A 6501-nucleotide genomic window follows, 5' to 3' on the forward strand; every position below is an offset into this window, starting at 1 on the left:
ACCAATGATCTTCATGGACTCCATCTTAGATTTCATGACATCAAGCCACTTGTTAGAGTCGGAACTTTGCATGACATCCATGTAGACGATCAGATCCTTATCATTCTCATTGAGTTCAATAGGATCATCGTTCCAAACCAAAAAATTATAGTATCTATCTAGTTGATGCGGTACTCTACCGAACTCCTGAAAGGTGCCTCAACAATGGGCTCTGGATTTGATCTATTCAAATCCGATTATATATTTTTACTTGTTTGTATCGGTTCTTCTACCTGTCGAACTTCCTCAATTTCAACCTTAGTGGCATCTGTTCCTTTCATAAGAATTTTTTTTTTAAAAAGAATATCGTATTACTGACAAACATCATTTGTTCATATAGAAAGGTAGAAGTAGTATGCCCTAAACTCCTTATGATATCCTACAAATAACCACTTATTGGATTGAGGTCCAAGTTCATCGGTCTATAAATATTTTACATAAACCAAACAACCCCAATCCCTAATATAAGAGGGTATCGATCTACACCCAGTCCATATCTCATATGAAAGTTTTATGATCGATTTGCTCAGAATATTATTCAGAACATAATAAGCAATCTTAAGAGTATAACTCCAAAAGAGATCGGCAGACTCACAAACCCCATCATGACCCAAACCATGTCTAACAGTGTTCAATTCCTTCTCCCAGGAGGTGTTCATTGTGTAAAAATTTTATTCTCTTCTAGATATGTCAAAAACTCATTGGAAAGATATTCACCTCCTAGGTCAACCGAAGAGTTCTAATACTCTTTCAATTTATTTTTCTACTTAACTATGGAGTCATTTGAATATTTCAAATGATTCAAACTTATGCTTCACAAGGTAGATATACCCATACCTCGATAGATCATCAGTAAATATAATGAAGTAATATTATACTCCTCTGGCGCTTATGTTTATAGGTTCACATACATCACTATGTACTAGATCTAGAACATCACCAGCTCGATCACTCTTTCTAATAAAGGGCGACCTGATCATATTTCTAAGAAGACAGAACTCACAGATCAGTTATGATTTACAATCATTGAAGTCGAGGATTTTCTCTTTAGTTGACCTGTTTATCCTATTCTCATTTATATGATCGAGCCTACAATGTCAAAGGTAGACATCTGTAATATTATCTATTCTAAGATATTTATTTGATGTGTACATTATACTAACAGACAGTAATATCATATTTTAATTATCTACACATAATTATGATATCATTTATAATGATATCATAAAAAATTTTTATTGAAAAAATATTACCATCTTTGGCCAAAAAGTTTATGAAAATAACATTCATAAGAAAATATGGACAATAATGACAATCATCTAAATAATGGTATTTGAATTGAAAAAAGATGAACTTTTCTTATAGCTAGAATTGGGACAGCTCTTCTATCTCCAACATTCAGAAATTATTCATTTTTCTTAAATTTTCTACTAATCTGAAGTTCTTGCAATAAATTACAGATATAAATCAAACTTTTAATATCTAATATCTAAGTAGTAGTATCACAAATAGAGAAAATATAGAGTATTATCATATAAGTAACTTGTCCAGCAACCTTTTATTGATTTCTCTTCCTAAGCCTGTTTGGACCAAAAGAAGCTAGATATAGAGGATAATTCCTCTTTCAGTCTCCAGCTTCTTATAAAAGTCTGTCTGACTCTGGTCTGCCTTAGACTGGTTAGTTTGATTGGGCTTAGGAGTCGTAGCATGATACCGCTGTACCATATTTATCTTTCCTCTCTTAAAGAAACGATGTCCTATTGAGGACAAATCCTCAAGTATGCCAAAGGTCTCATTCAATATTTGAAGTATTTCTTTCGACTTAGTATCAATGAATTTACCATTAAATTCATCACTCATAGCAGCCCTCATTATACATCGTACTGTCGTACAGTCATTGAGCCACTTCTAATAAGTATCTCTAACCATCATATCTGTATGAGGAGCTGGTACTTAAGATGTTGGATCCATAATCACATATAGGATCCTTTCATACTCAAAATTATTTTCGATTTTCGATACTAGTTATCAAAATTGGGTCCTATAAGCTTGTCATCGTCCAACAGTGAATGAAACGATAAATTACTAGCCATTACTGAAAGAAAAACATTAAGACCTATTAGCATATGAATTGTTTAATTCTAAAGGCTTGGACTTTAGTCTAAAGATCCTCTCACTATTTTAATCGAATTAATAGCCTCTACCTTCAATTCAAGGAATTACTTTAATTTTTTAGCGAACTAGACTGCACACGGGCTTGACTTTGGTTGGCCAACCCAAGTGTATCTATGGATAGGTTCTTAACTAATTATTTCTCCAAACAACTTCTAATAATTAATTTTGCCTCAGGTTTCTTTTTAGTTGGCTTTGGCCATCTCTACAAGTCTTGGTTAGGTCCAACCATTAACATGATTATGCTCAGCCCATCTAACCAACAAATGATCATACCTGACTTTAGTCAGCCAACCTAACCACCTATCAGAGAGACATGACCAAGTTATCATATTATGAATGATAATTCCAATAGTATATAAGCACTAGGCCTTTGGGCCTCCAATGACTATCATGAAGGGAAAGAAAGCCTATTTCTAGCGGATAACTAAGGTTGCATCTAAAAATTTTTTATATATCTAACTAAATAAAGATCAAATCTTTATCTGAATTATGATGGAATAGGGATTAAATTTTTAAAATCTGAATTTAAACCTTCACGTAGGCCTGGATCTATAGGCCTCTACTTCGCATGCACCTCAAGCTCCGTAGGAAAGCTAGATAAAGCTTCAGATTGAAGTGCCTTCACAAGGCCACTAAGGGAGCAAAGAGAGGTGCTAGTGTGATGCCTCACACCAGCAAGAGGGATGCCCAAGAGAGCCCACATCAAGGAGAAGAGGGCGGCAAGGAGGGAGATGCCAAGGATGGGACACCCATAATGCCTCACACCTCTCTCTCTCTTTCTCTCTTTTCTCACATTTTGATTGCTATGCATCCATAAGTAGAGACCCTCTCTATTTATAGATGATTTTTATGACCTAATAAAATAAGACTCTTAATTCAAAGAAGTTTTGAATCAGTCCACAACTTATCATAGAAGGATTCCTACATGAGAAAGGATTGGCGCCTCATATGGTGCCGACTTTGCACCTGCGCCCACACCCACGTGGGACTGCCCACAACCAACACCATACCAGGTGCTGGTCGGCATGAAGGTGAGAGAGTTTCAGTGAAAATGGGCTCTAAGGATCTCATCCAAACAATTCGAATCTAATTTGAAGTTGATTCGAATAATTTTGAAAGACTATCAATCTTAAACTATTTAGGATTAGGACTAAGTCTAACTTAAAATTTTGAATCCAATTAAGTTTAATTAAATTAGATCTAATCTAAAATTAATTAGTACTTAATCCAATCTCTCGTAGGCTCCTTGGATCATTGATCAAAAATTGTTCATCTCTGGGATTGAATCTGAACTTTATGTGTAGTGCTAGCTAGATATAGTCAACTCTTCAATCCTTTTTGACCCATAACTTAATTCTCAATCAAGTTAGTCTATATGTTCAATCAAATAAAGTACTACTAAATTGAACATATAAACATAGACTAATACTTTCTACATTGTCTGACTTATGTGCATGATTTCATAGGTTCGAACTCTAAGTCGGTAGCACAGAAACTATTTCCTACACTAATCGAAGATACCATCTAGCAATAATTTCGATGTCCGAATAGATCAAATAATCGTAGAAAAATATTTCAGAACCTATGCATATGGTTACTGCATAATTCATCCTTTGACCCTAAATGCTCTAAAATGATCTAGGGTTAACTGTCAATCCTGACAAAATCATCCATATTGTATTTCAATCTTTCAAACCCATCTCATGAATTATCCTGGCCAAGGCTTTACTAAATTAAAATACAGTGATACATCAGCTTCTATAATCTAGAGAGATCAATCCCATCTTGATCCACATACAGACTTCGTAAGTACTAATTGTACCCAACAGCCTTCCATTACTACATTAAAATTCAGAAAGTCTGACATCAAAGCACAGTGAGTTGCTTGTAAGTCATTATGGTGATCTCAAATTTGAGAAATACTTATGCCCATATATTTCACGAGCAGCTCTTAACAGCAGAATACTTAGCAGGTGAGTCACCTGTTCAGTGACGATGTACTCATATATCTCACTTGTATGCTATACCAGTATTACTACACTCCTTGATTAAGAGGATAACAACCCCTTATGGCACACAACGACTTCCACTCGATAAATATTATCATCCTATAATGATGTATCATTTGATCATGAACATATTTAAGAACTATATGATAAATCCTCTCTTTATTGATTACTAACATAATTCTAAGGACTTTATCACAACACAAGAGTTCTACAAAGAAGATTCAACTTATGATGAATAATGCCAAAATAATTTTTTTTATCAATGAATAATTCACATGTAAAAAAAACTCAATTGTCATATGATTAGTTTTGGGACATAATTCTCAACAACTCTCACTTGAACTAAAGCCAATCGGGATAGTATCTTATACCAATTTTCTATTTAAAATCATCGAACTCTTTGATTTCGAGAGCTTTAGTGAAGGGGTCAGTTAGGTTTTTCTTTTCGTTGATCTTCTAAAGCTCGACTTATCTCGATCCATGATCTCTCGTATGAGATGATAGCGGTGCAGAATATGCTTGGTATGCTGGTGTGACTTTGTTCTTTCGCTTAAGCTATGATACTAGAGCTATCACAGTACAGCAGGACAGGGCCATTAATAGAAAGTGTAACTCGTAGCTCGATGATGAATTTTCTCAATCACACCACCTCTTTTGCAGCATCGGATGCAGCAATGTATTATGCTTCGCATACAGAATCGGCTACAATATATTGCTTGAAACTCTTCCAGTAAATAACTCATTCAAGGTAAATACGTAGCCCCACATACTTCTGCTATCATCACAATCTGATTGAAAATTAGAATCAGTGTATCCCATAAGTTTCAGATCAGTGTCTCCATAGATAAGCCACTGATCTTTAGTATTTCTCAAATACTTAAGAGTTATCTTTACAACCTTCTAATAGTTTTCATCCAAATCAGACTAATACCTACTCACTACCCTTAGTGAATAGGCCACATCTAACCTCGTACACATCATGGCATATATGATAGATCCCACTGTCGAAGTAAATGGTATCTACTCATACGCTCTTTCTCCTGAGGGATTGTCGGACAATCTTTTTTGGAGAGAGTAATTTCATGATCTATCAGAAGATAGCCTTTCTTAAAATTTTTTATATTGAACCACTTCAATATGGTATTGATGTACGTAGATTGGGTCAGTCCAAGCAACCTTCTAGATCTATCCCTATAAATCTTCATCCCTATGATATAGGATGCTTCTTCCAAGTCCTTCATGGAGAACTATGATGATAACCATAGCTTCACACTCTGTAAAACTGAGATGTCATTTTCTATTAACAGTATGTCATCTATATATAGTATAAGAAAGATAACTACAAAATTGATAGTTCACTTGTAGATGTAAGGCTCTTCTCTATTCCTAACAAAGTCATACATTTTGATCACCTTATTAAAATGAATGTTCCAACTCCTAGATGCCTGCTTAAGTCTATAAATGGACCTATTTAGCTTACACACCTTAGACTTCTCCGTGGATGTGAACCCTTAATGCTGTATCATATACACCTCTTCTTTTAGCTCCTCATTAAGGAAAGCATTTTGATATCCATTTGCCAGATCTCATAATCTAAGTGTGCAGCTATAGCAAGTATAATCCGGATGGACTTAAGCATTGCCATAGGCGAGAACGTCTCGTCATAGTCAATACCATAACACTGACGGTAACCCTTTGCAACTAGACGAACTTTATAGGTCTCTATTTTTTTGTCTGCTCTTTTTTTTTTTTGAAAATCCACTTGCACCCTATGGGTTTATCCCTTCGAACGGATCAACTAGTGTCTATACACTATTGATCTCTATAGATTCCATCTCGAACTTCATGGCCTTAAGCCATTTTTAAAAGTCGGACCTTTTGCGTGGCTTCCATATAGGTGATCGTATCCTCATCGTTCTCATCAAATTTGATGGGACCACATCTTAGATCAAGAAATCATAGTATCTATCCGATTGATACGGTATTCTACCGATCTCCTCAATTGTACTCTACTGACTCCAGATTCATTCTTCAATCAAATCTAATTCTGTGTGTGTCAATCTTTCACTCTTGAACTTCATCAAGTTCAATTTTATAGGCATTAGTTCCTTCTTTAAGAAACTTCTTTTCCAAAAAGACTGTCCTGTTGCTGATAAACGCTTTTTGCTCTTCAGCGAGGTAGAAGTAGTATCCTTTTAATTTTCTTTAGATATCCTATGAGTAAGTATTTATCGGACTTAGGTCCAAGCTTATCTATCTTTAAACACTTAACATAAGC

This window comes from Elaeis guineensis, chromosome 12 (assembly GCF_000442705.2).
Source record: "Elaeis guineensis isolate ETL-2024a chromosome 12, EG11, whole genome shotgun sequence".
Taxonomy (NCBI): domain Eukaryota; kingdom Viridiplantae; phylum Streptophyta; class Magnoliopsida; order Arecales; family Arecaceae; genus Elaeis; species Elaeis guineensis.